Source organism: Haliaeetus leucocephalus, unplaced genomic scaffold (assembly GCF_000737465.1).
Source record: "Haliaeetus leucocephalus isolate CR32 unplaced genomic scaffold, Haliaeetus_leucocephalus-4.0 Scaffold992, whole genome shotgun sequence".
Lineage (NCBI taxonomy): Eukaryota > Metazoa > Chordata > Aves > Accipitriformes > Accipitridae > Haliaeetus > Haliaeetus leucocephalus.
Genome location: NW_010973428.1, coordinates 906,473 through 919,331, shown reverse-complemented (window position 1 = coordinate 919,331; position 12,859 = coordinate 906,473).

Genomic DNA, 12,859 nt, shown 5'->3' with positions numbered 1-12,859 from the left:
CACAGAATCTTTCAGCAGTATGGTGATACATGTGGTCACTAGCCTTGACAAGACAGCACAGTGAAACCTGAAGCCTGAAATGGGAACATTTAGTGGAATAGAGTAACTCAACCATTCATAACTCATCAGTAAATTACACTGCTTAGATTCCATAAAGACGTAGCCAGTAACCAGGCTGGATTAATGTAATAGCAAAGAAAAATATACTTAGAAAGATCTGTTTATTTGAATGCTTGCACTGCTACAGCCTCATGATTCTTACATGTCCTCATTCATCATGGGACATTCTTGCATGAAGAACTATAGGATTTATTCTCATGGCTACAATCACATACTGTGGGGGAGAAAATCTACCTTCAGCATTCAAAAAGACCAAAATCCAAGAGCTCATTAAATCAAACATGCATCAAGCTGAAGATGTATTCAGTTGTAGACATACTTTGAAACCATGGGAAGGTATTAATAAACAAACCCACTGTAGGAAGTGTTATATTCCATAGCCAAGAGGCCAGTATTAAAATCAGGGAATGATTACTGTATGTCTTTCAATCCATATTTGCCAGTCCTGTATTTTTATAGTGCTTATTTGGCCACTGTATGATTCTACACTTTTTCCCCTAGATTTATTTCTGTGAAATAAAGCAGTTTTGCACCAACATTTTTAGGAAATGGTATGGGGGAATCTGTACAGTCTGCTCTTGTTAACATGACCTGGATAACAGCAAGTGATGTGAGAGGAATGTGAGTGTAGCCGGTGTGTGTGAATAGATTTTCCAAAACCGCCTCTGCTGAGAGGGTGTTTGCCCCAAACCTGATAATGCTAAAAGGAAATGAAGAGTGACATTTTGCTTATTGTGACCACCAGCTGGATTAAACAGTAGCCAAGGCTTACCAAGAGGGTAAAGGGAGGAGTGAGTTTGGAAGGAAGTATAAAAATAGCACGAAAATTTCTGACTGGCCGGAGACCTTGGTATCGGCAGCTGCCAAATGGGGTTTGGTTTTCCCAGGAGCTGCCACTGCAACGTCCACCCAGGCCTGACAGAGCATCGTCCCCGTCGAATGGCATCCGCACCCTGCCCTCCAGCGAGGGGGCTGACAGCACGGGGTGCAACAAGGAGGGGCTCCGGGGGTGGGTTCTCACCAGCGTGTTGAGGAGCGGATTGCAGGGAGCAGCGCAGGCACACAGGTGCGTGTAAATATAGGAACTGGCACGCACAGGGGAGGGGGTGCTTGTAACCCACGCTGCCCGGGCCTGTGGGTTGCATGCATCCAGCTGTGTGAAGTGAGGTGAGAACTTCCTGGGTGTTTAGCAAATTGTAAGAATATGTTTACAGTCTCTAGGTGTCTCATACTGTGGTTTATCTGTTGTATTGCTGACATTGATCCTCGAGTATAGTTCACTGACTGCCAGTTAATTACACGTTGTTAATAAATCAATAAACCTCCTCAATCCTGATTCGATTTAAAGCATGTGTTCAGCAGTTGTTCCCTGCAATGAGGCTATTCCATTTTGCTATAAATCCTATGAAAGCAGACATAATCTGTTCTAAGAAAGTTGAGCACCTGCCTTTCTTCCTAAATCATAGCTCACTTCTGAAATGGACATGAGCATCAGGGCCAGACGGTGTAATGCATCACTATCTACACGGTGGTGGATCGCTGAGAAACAGGGAGAGGTATTGTGGGAAGTTTTCTGAAGGTGAAAAAACAATCCTCTCTACCCTCTATGCCTGAAGTTAGAAATAAATCATTGTCTGTGCCTGGTAACAACGCATTCTGCAGAAAATACTGCCCATGTAACATAGCCAGGGTCACTGCTAGCTTTGCTTAGTTGCACAGGTGGTGTTCAGGAAAATTTTATCTGGGGCATGCTGTTCACTTGACTCAAATCAACCTTCAAAGTTGCCACTCATAAAGGAAGCGTTACAAAGAACTTTATGCGAGCTTGAATATGCTTTCCTCATCTCGAACTCTTTTTTCCTCTGTATTACTGTTCTTCTGACTACACGGTTGTTTAGGACACGTATTGATTACATATAAATAGAGTGTGCAAAGTGTGAATTCATTGTGTATGAATTATACAGAATTGAAAATACATGACCATAATATTCAAACTGTAATTATCTATGTTCTTTTTAGTATATGTGTGTGCCAGTAATAGAAATCCTACAAAGTGTATTGAGAATAATGTAGCTAATGGGACAACTACACACAATCTGTATGGCTGAGACTTGAGTTATCTCTAATATTTGGAGAGGTAAAGGAAAATTTTTGAATTTTAAATCCCTTATTATAATAATTTTTTTAACATATTATTTAGGAATACAGGCAAAAATAGCACATATGATATAAGACAAGGGTAATGCCTCCCTCCCCATCCCCTGCAAAAATAGAAAGATGCTGTAAAAAAAAAACTTACAGCCTTTCCCCACAATAAAAATTACAAGGGCTACATAATGTTTCCTGCAGAGTTTCTTTTCTTTAATCTTTTAATATTTTGTAAGGAATTGGGGGCAAAGTAGTTAAATCTAAATGTCAACCCATTTTAAGAGACTAAAAATGACTAAAAGACTATAATGCACCACCATATCGCTAAGCGCTTCCTCATCAGAGTCACGTAACCATCCTCAAGACAGATTCATGTCCTAAAGCACTACTTCCACAGTTCACACATCAGTCCATAGAACCCCCCATGTTTCAGGATTTCAGCAACGCATTCACTTTATCAGCATTAAACTAGTTTGCACCATGCAGCACCACTACCGACGCTCATTGCCCAAGCTGCAGTTGTGACGTGAGCTCTGCTTTGCCACTTCTTTGATTGCAAAATGCTGCATTATGTGCTGAACTCCACACCATCAAATTAGGACAGATGCGTCAGAGCCCAGGACGCACTCCCTCCATTCTGCCGCACAGCTCTTTGGGCTCGAGGCCAGAGCTCCAGTAAGGGAAGAGAAGCCTCCGCTGCCTTGGTGCTCCTCAAGAAAATGCTAGAAGAAGCTTCAGCAGAGACTCCTCCAAGCAGTTATGCTAAGAAGCCTCAGCAGGGGCTCCACACTTCTGGAAGCTGCTTTTAAGCTGAGGATCTCAGCTCCAGCCCCTGCCTAAGCTATGCTTCTACGGTGTTGCAGCCAAGTCTCTCCTCTGGCCATCCACCCCTAGACTCTAACCCACCGATGCAAATTCCTGGCTTGACCTTGGACTTTCCTCATCACTATGGACTTCTCTGGTGATCCGGTCTGCTGGCTGAGCCCTGGTTACTGTCAATGGACCCGCTCTACCCTTCCTGTTTGGGTACTGCGGCGCTGCCCCTTGCCGGTGAGGCCACAGCTTCTGCCTGCCATGTTACTGTGCTCAGCTGCCATCCTCCCTTGCCCTGGCAAGCAACCTGTCCTTGCTGCTCCCTGACAAGATGTAGTCAGAGCATGTTTATTAGATTGGGTTTTTCAGGGGACATAGACAGGGGCCATCTACCAGTTCATGAATTCCAGGAAGTCCGGGAAGGAAAAGTTACTCCAGCACTGCCTGGAGCTCCCGAAGGAGCAGGCCATCTGAGCCTGTGCAGAAGCAAAAATGCTGACATCCATGAAGGTGTAACAGCAAAAAGCTAGATGTCATTGACGGTTTTCATGAATTAGTCTTTTTAAATTAAGCACTCAAATATTTCCTTAAACAAACCTTAAGAATCCACATGTCTTCCTGAGTTTAGGGCAACATGGTTTATCCAAAGCCATATAAGAAACAAAGAGAACTGAATCTGGGCATCCCAGTAACTCAGTCAGCATCTTAATTTTTAAACCATCATTCTTAGCTATATATATTTTGTGGTGGGTGAGAGTGACAGTCAGATAACTAGCTGAGGCAGTGAGCTCTTGACCTGGAAAATTGGAAAAATTAAGTGATAGCAGGTTGTTCCTTTTTTCAGCAGGAGATGGACTATGTCTCTGTACCACTAAACTAGACTGTAAGATCCTGCCTCTGAGGAATCCTTTCCTTTCCCTCTCAGGGAAGATCTGCTTCACAGCAGAAAGTCAACGCAAGAGAGCACTGCCTTTGAGACTGTTCACTGGAGAGCCCAGTGCAGAGTTTGGCAGTTCACGAAAGGCTGTTGCAAAGAGATAGGACTAATCTGTTCTCGATATCCATGGGGTATAAAACAAGGTGTAAAGGAGCTTGATTGCAACAAGACAGACTCAGGTTAGACATTAGGGAAAACTAACAGAAATGGCAAGGTAGAAGAGCACTACTGGAATAGATAATCTCAGGTGATTGTGGAATCTCAACTGAGAGATTAAAGAAACATCAATGAAGAAACAGATTTGTAGAGTTAAGTGAAGAGAGACAGAGCAGGGAAAAGGGAATTAGATGACATGTTGAAGTCTCTTTCAGCTCTGTTTTTTATGATTCACAATCTCTTGATTCTTACTTTGGAGCAGATAATGCTTAGGTGATGAGCAATCACACCAACTGTGTTTCCTTTGGGAAAAAAGAGAGAGTCCTGGTGATGGAAACTTTCTGATAATGTATCCAGCAGAGGAGTTTTTTATTTGAAAATTCATAAAAAGATTCATATTCATGTGTAACAGAAACACATATAGTGCTCTGTGTACATAAATACATTCAAATGAGAACTAAAGAGGAAAATTTTATACTCTCTTACTAGTACTCAGAGAAACTGGTCAGTAATCAAATCAAACAAAAAGAGTGGATAGAGGGAAAAAAACCTCCCCTCCAAGAGATACACTTACAGAAAATTATGTTTTCAGATGTTGTTGATGTAACAATAAAGAGAATATAAAAACATCCATTACTGATAAACTCTGTGTACCTAAAATCCCTGGTTCAGCCTTCCAAGCACAACTGAAAAGATTGGCTGTTGGCTACACAAAAGCATGACGTGGTGAAATGAAAGTACTTATCATTTGTCCTGAAAGTGTTGAGTTTAACAACTATTTTTAACACTAGAATTACTAAAACCAGTTTTAACTGTCCAAAGTACATTAATAATACATTATTTTCCTAGTTCACCTGCTGAAAAAGGAGGTATACATAAGGTGCATAAAACAAATGCAGATGTTATAAACGGAAGAACTGATTTCTCATCAGGATGAGAAATGTTATCACAAAGTTATAAGAAAATGAACAAGATCTGACAGAGCATATCTGAAGCTTTCCTTCATAATATATCTAGACTCTGCCACAAAAACTGCACGCACTGTACTGACTCCATCAGACACTGAACACCATCGCAAAGCATGACCTGCACAGTCAGCTACACTATCACTTTCCTACTTGGATTAGACTAAAACCTAGTGAATTATTGTATACAGTTAACTATATTTGACTGTTATTTTAAATATTATAGGAAAACTGAATGGAATTCTTTGAGGCACACCAAAGTGAGCCTTACAATCAGAAAAGGTGTTAGGATTATTGATGCTGTACAATGCTGAAGCCGGCAAATATTTTTCTGTTTTTAATATACCTGTCAATAGTGAGCTGCTGGGCATGCAAGGGTGCATAAGCCTATGTCATAGTTGGCACTTCTTGCCATTCACAGCTAGCTACATCCTGGTGCTCAGGTATTTGTTACTGTCAACCTTCTGCTGTTTGCAATTCTGGCTTTAAGTCCTGGATCCCACAATCAGCTTCATAGGCTACAGTAGCTTGTGTGCAAACTAGCTTACTTCATACATCCCGATGGATTTGGGACCTGCTGTTCCTTTCTTTGGGAACTGTGAAAAACCACCAAAGGATTGTTTCCTCTAATAGGAAATACAACATACTGTACACACACACACACACACACATACACACAAAAGCTTTAAAAAATTAAAGTTAAGCATAAATATGCACAACCTGCTTTACCTAAAAATAAAGGCAGGCCTATCTTACCCAGATCTCTGATGGGGGATTGCTCTGTCTCTGGAATTTTATTGCCTTAAACCAACTGTAATATTCTGACTTTCTCTCTCAGACACATTCTGCATTTTTCCATATAATCAAAGTCATGGAATTCCTACCATTTCAAACAGATGCACTATTCCAAGGGAAAACTGTTTAGCAAACTAGCTGATGGATCAAGTCAGTACTTCACAGGAAACAGATCCAGCAATATTCTTCATATGTTTGGAAAGTGACATACAGGCCATGTCTTAAGTCCTGGAGATGTATTTCCTATCAGTATTACCAGTGGATTAACACTACAGCACTGTGGTAGCCCAGTCAAGATGTACTATTTGTAAATAAGTACAGGTAGCTCCAAATCTGTCAGAAAAGAAGGAAACCTGTGTCTTAGAAATACCATATATCTTCATGTTTTAAAAAGTCTTTGCTCCCACTACTGTGCTCTTGGCCATGTGATGACATTTCCAGAAACAGAATGCCCAGCAAAGAGACGCAGACTGAGGGTTTCAAGCACACCATCCCAAAGATACCGCATATATCTCATGTACAGACAGCTCTGTAAGCCACACATGTCAGTAAAAGGAAACTTAGAACTCCAGGTTACCAGCCAAAAAGTCACCATAAGGGAAGGTAACACAAAAAGACCAGACTGAGCTGTGTGAGAGAGCTGCGGGAGGCCCACCTCTGCCTACGTCCCCTCAGAGGCACGGTAGCCTTGCCTGAGCTCTGCCACAGCCATGGCTGTGTGGGGCACACTACTGAGCCCATCCTCACTTGTCTTCCCAGCTTCCCCTTCAACCATTTTTTCATTCTATTTTTATTTCGCTAGCTATGGGGGGTGGCTATGATAAGCTCTTTAGCCCTTTGTAAACTGAAGGGGTTTGTTAATGGCACAGAGTATACATTCAGCATGACCGCTCACTCCTGCCTCTTTTTCTTCTGTCCAGATGGCACAAACAGCCAGGATTACTGACCCAACTTTCATAACAGAAGTCCCACCATCTGCTTCTCTAGTTGTTTCAAATGGCTTTATAGATGAACTACATTCAACTAAGGAACTACCAGCTCAGCAGCTTTGAATGTCCAGGCAAGTTTGAGTGGAAACAGGAAAAATGCCTCATCTTTATTGTGGACACATATGGCACCCTCTGCTAAAAAGTGGGTTTACTCACATGAGATTTCACGTATGTCATGCATTCGTAGACACCCATGAGATTTTTTTTTCCCTTATATTTAATCCATCTGTAGAGCAGTTAACAGAGAGTTAGGACAAGTGATATAGCCAGTTCTTTATATACGCTTCTGACAGCTACAGCTTCAAAACCTATTAGATCATAGGGAAAATCTAGGGGGAGGTTATTTAAAATACAGAGTCGTTCAATACATATTTCCATGTATTTTCAGGAGTGTACATTTTCTCTAAAAACACAAACTTTTCACCTGTAGTCAGGACAGAAGAAATGTAATTTAGGTTTTTTTATACCTAACAGATTTTACAAAAAAATAAATTATTTTAAAGTAAAAATAAATATATATTCTTTTTAGAGGTTATTATTAGCTCTCTTAAGAATTAGAATGTAAATAATGTATTTGTTTTGCAGTATTAAGTTAGTTTCCTCATAAAGGACATTTTCTTCTGGTTTGAGGGAGATGGAAATGTAATTTGCAGCATGTTGTACTCCAGACAGAGTCTTCTTAGCCTCACTTTAAACAAGACAGGTGATTTTATTGTCAACATCAGTTCCCAAACTTTCACGAGCTAAGTAACATTTGCTTGTCAGTTATTCACCAGATGTATTGACATGCTTCTAACCTACAATACAAAGGGTATTTAGGAACATGCCCTGATACTGATATTCTTGTAATAAGAATATGCTACTCATTCAGTGCTACTGTATATAAAAGCAGCATTTTAATACAGTTAAGCCAATGTGCTTTAGGTTTCATATCCTAAATAGCTCTATTATCAATACCAAAGGGGGTGGACATTGTAACAGATATACCTTTAAATGGTTGTAACCCATGATTTGAGTTATGGGAATGTTATAGGAAGTACTATAGCAGGAATCACTTGAACCAGTGAAGGACAAGCCTTACAAGAATCAATGCAAGTACAGCCAGATGGTACAAACAGCCAGGATTACTGACCCAACTTTCATAACAGAAGTCCCTGTCAGGTTATGACATCACACACAAATCCAAAAAAGAAAGTGGAAATATGACCTGCTATAATAATTCACAATGGAAAACACATTTGATGTGATACAAGAGGAACAGATATAGCTTAAAAGCTTCTGAAATGTTTTAGCAATTTTTACTGTCAATTATGTGTTTATTTAGGGCAAAGAAAAACATACAATAGTGTGTAACATCATCAGTTTTCTGTAGTATAGTAAATACAATCACCCGCACAGAAGGCACTCAAGAAAAAAATCTCACGTCACGAGAGACCTCACATCTATCTCAAACGACTCAGTTTGTCTTACTCACTGTTCTTCCTTAAAAGAAAATTACATAAAGCCAAGAAATAAAATCAAGTATTTTCATTCAAAACCAGACAGAAATTATTTCTGAGTAAAGCTAAAACTTTTAGCTTTATGATTGTAAATTGAGAGAATAATTATGTAATAGCTTTTCTTTTTGAGAAAGAGAAGGTTTTTATCCATGGCTGCCAACTACAGACAATACTACAGAAAGCACTGTATAGATGCTTACCACCAGTATTCAAATTAAGTAGCATAACTTGTGATCAATGCATAAGAAATAAACACACTAAAAGTTATTTTTTTATTGGTGGTTCTTTCGTTGTATTTCTTTTAGTAATTTAAAACTACCATACAAAAAAATAGCAGAAGAGCTGAATACAAAGGTTTCCCAGAGGACTTAGGAATTTCCAGTAGTACTCACTGCTGCTACGGAAGCAATGCTTTTCTTTGTGATAATATAGCTGTACAGCTCTGACATTTGCCTGACCACAAATATCATCATTATATCTATCGTGTGTAATGACCTAAAACTCCAAAAAGATAAGGTAGTATTTTAGAAAATCACTACTAAGTAATATTTTGGAGATCTGACTCTTTCAGAAATTTAATTATTCTTGGGTTCCTTAGAAAAAAACTCTACAAGTGTAAAGTTATAAAAATAAACTGAAGGTCTCCTGTCTTCTTTCTACCAAACAAGGTGTTTGAATTTAGCTGGGTTTCTATATATTCAAATTATACAAAATCTAACGGACAGCATATCTGTTTGGTTTGCTGGATCAAAGCTGCAGGAGACTCTCAAATTTATACCTATAGGCTGTTTTGATGATTAGGTATAACTGATTCTAGTTTTAGGTAATGGAATGTACTTGATTACCTTCAGTGTTTGCTCCAGACCTTTTTTATATAGCAATATAGGGTGTTTAAATTACATGTTTACAACCCACCTCATGCCACCTGTGAGAAGAAATGGGCTGAATATAATAAGGGGAAAATACTACTCGATTAGTCTTAGACTAAATTTTAATTTCATAATTGCCGGAGAAGGTCTGGCTAAATGCAGGTATATCCTGGTTCATTTTTTCCCTCTGGAAAGGGAAGCTGCTATTTGTCCAATAGCTTGGTAATGCTGTGAAACTAATCCCATTAGGGACCTCCCAAAGGTAGAGAATCCTGCCTGGTACTGGAGACTCTGGTTTTATCCTCTTTTGCTCACTGATATCTTCAGCAGGACTTTCAGAGACCAAGATACACACACATCAAGTGTACTTGACTGCTCAGGTGCTGCACACCAGTATCTGAACAATGGGATGCTCTGCAAGAAGAAATTTTGTAATTCATTGATCTTACTGCATAACTTAGACTTGTCTCAGAGTGCAAAGCAAACGCATTTTAATGGGAGAAAACCCAAAGATGGGTAAAACAAAAAAGCTTGTAGCCTTCCTGTTAGCATTACACACACTTGTTTATGAAACAGTGTGTCTTATTCTTAATGACTGTAAGGTTGAAGACATATACTCTAAAGTAATTAAAATCATACCCAGCCTTAGACTGGGAAAGTACTTCTCTATCTCAAAGTCTTGAAAACATCTATGACTCGGTCTTCTCTCTCCTTTTTCAATAATTATATGAACTTCTCATTCATCATTCACAAAGGAGCCTACAATGTCCAAACATTCATAACTTCTAACCTCAGATATGGCTATCTTTTGTTCTTTTCATTTAAAAGCCAACCAACCAACCAATCAATCAACCAACCAACAAACCAAAAACCACACAAAGAATAAAGAAGTTGAATTTCCTAGAAAAAAATCCAACAAGTACAAAATGCACCATCCCAATTTCTTTGCAATAAAATCACTGTAAATATGTCTCACTTCACTCCCCCTCCCATTTCCCACAGTCCAGCTTTTTCTAGCAGTTCTTTATTCAATGGAGTAACAGAATATTATCTCCTCAGATATTCAAAATTCCTCTGGCAATCCACCTGGGTGTCTAAAATACCTCTGAGAAGGGTCATGCCCCCAGCAGACACATCCAACAGAACCCCTGTACTCACATGTACTCACACGCTCACATGCATGCGTACAGAAGACAGAACCATGAGAGTGATCAATCTGCAAGTTCACAATATAAAGAAACCATTCTTAATAAAGTTTTGGGCACAGCCTTCATTGATAAACATGCTGCAAATCTAAGGTTAAATTGTAATGTGGCATTTAGGTTGAAAACTATAGCTCAGATGAAAAACTAGCTTTAAGGCACTGTAACAGAAATCCAGTAAATTCAGTAGCCCCCTCTGTCTCCAATAGGTTTGGAAGGCTTTTTTTAAATGCCCTGAAGGATGGGATTCATTTCATACTTTACTCTTGGCAAACCCAAATCTTTCACATTCAGTGAAAAATGTATGCATTTTAGTGATGCACTGTTTTCTGGAACATACTTAATTCTACTACTGTAATGACTTGTTTCTGTGTGTTTTAAATAAAATTGATGCTAAGATGGTTTCACATGCAATCATGCAACAACTGTTTTGCCTTTAATTTTTTTGCAGTACTCATTCCCAGTGTTGACGAGGTTTGGTTTGTGCTTCTAGAAGATCTTTGTGCGTACAGTGATTCCACTTAGCATAATGTTGTTGGCAGTGGGGACTTTGTTGTTTATTGACAGCAGATTGTTCATCACCAAACAATTATTTCTTTGAACATAATTGAAAACACTATGCATGCCATCCAAATACTTTGTCCTCTCCCAGGCAAACTACAGCTGGGTGCAACTTGAAAAAAGCACAGTATTAGTTTTACCGCTACTAACAGATAAATTATTTATACATGCACAGATACATTTCCCAAAACTAGTAATGTTTTTCAGTGACTGCATCTGCATTATAGTATGGAATATTAAAAAAAACCTGCAATATTTTATATAGGGAAATAGCCTGTATGTGTAAAGTCCATTTTCCTCAGCTTGTTAATCAGTATAACACACATATGACTTCCTCTAAAAAAAAACTTAACAGATGTCTTCAAGCTTTAGGGATTTTATCCTAAGAATCACTTTCAACGTTTGCACTCTTACAGTAGAGCTGATGAAAACATGATTGCTTTTCATGACTCCTCCTCCACTGCTGGGCAGGCACATTAAAAACACATAGCTGTCTATCTCAATGTACACATGCCATAGTAAAATGTGTGTTATTTACTGATAACAACCACATGACAGCAGTTTAAAAACAGGATTTATTCTGTCAGTCAAATTAGGGAGGCAGAATATCCTCTATGCCAAGTGATTACTGTCTGGGTCTAAGTGTGGCGAACTGCCAGATCAATTATAATGGCAGAGAAGAGGAAATATGAAGATAAATTGGCTCAATTCTAAGCAGAAGCATCACTAAAAAAGAAACCCAGGGACATTTTAATGCAACATCCAATTACTTAAAAGTGCATCTTTGGCCTACGTTGCAGTTTTTATTTATATGGTTTCTTTCTACATAGAGTATAAAAAGGGAAATCAGCAAAGATTTGGACAAATCAGGTCTAAATAAAAACCACACTGATTCCACTGATATAACGTGTACATTGATGCTTCTGACATCTAAATTTCTCGATGACAATTTTTACAACAAAAGCCTAGGAATATCATGGGACAACATACTCAGAAGATATCCAATAAATTTCAGATGCGATCACATTAATATATTACCCTTTGATAATATATTATAATTATTATTTTATATGATAATATATTATCATTTTCCCCTTTGACCTGTAATTGATTTCAAGGACGGGAAAAAAAAAAAAGCCAGGTTGCCCTTCATATCCAAGCTTTTCCTCTGGTGTTCATTATTTTATGCATAATTTACCTTTCCCAATACTGGAGGAATAAAGATAGTAGTATGACTGGTAGATTAAAGCCACTTAAAACTGATCTACAGTGTTAACTCTCTTATCATAAGAGTAAAGTAAAAAAAAGCAGATAAATGTGTTCTGTAAGTCTTTTCATACTATTATTTTTATTAATAATGGGATTCATCCTCTCAATTGCACATCTGTATTCCAGGTCCCTAAAAACAATGTGGGAAAAATGAGTTTCCATGAAGAAGACGAAGAGTTTAGTATTTTGGAGGATAAATTCATCAGCCTTGCATGGTGTAGTCTGTTGGTCTTCACATGAAGCCTAAAAGAAATTGATCCAATTCTGATAAATACTATTTATGATGGTGAAGACTGCAGGGTCTTAGATGTATGTCTCATTTAAAACAGTGTCATTTTGCACCATGAAATAGTGATCAGACACTAATCTTGAACCACTTGTGGAGCATCAACCTTAAGAACTTTTATCGTGGGTCCTATTGGTTTGAAGAGGTGTATTGTGCTATAGGTACTCATGGAGTAGAATCATAGAATCATAGAATGGTTTGGGTTGGAAGGGACATTAAAGATCATCTAGTTCCAACCCCCCTGCCATGG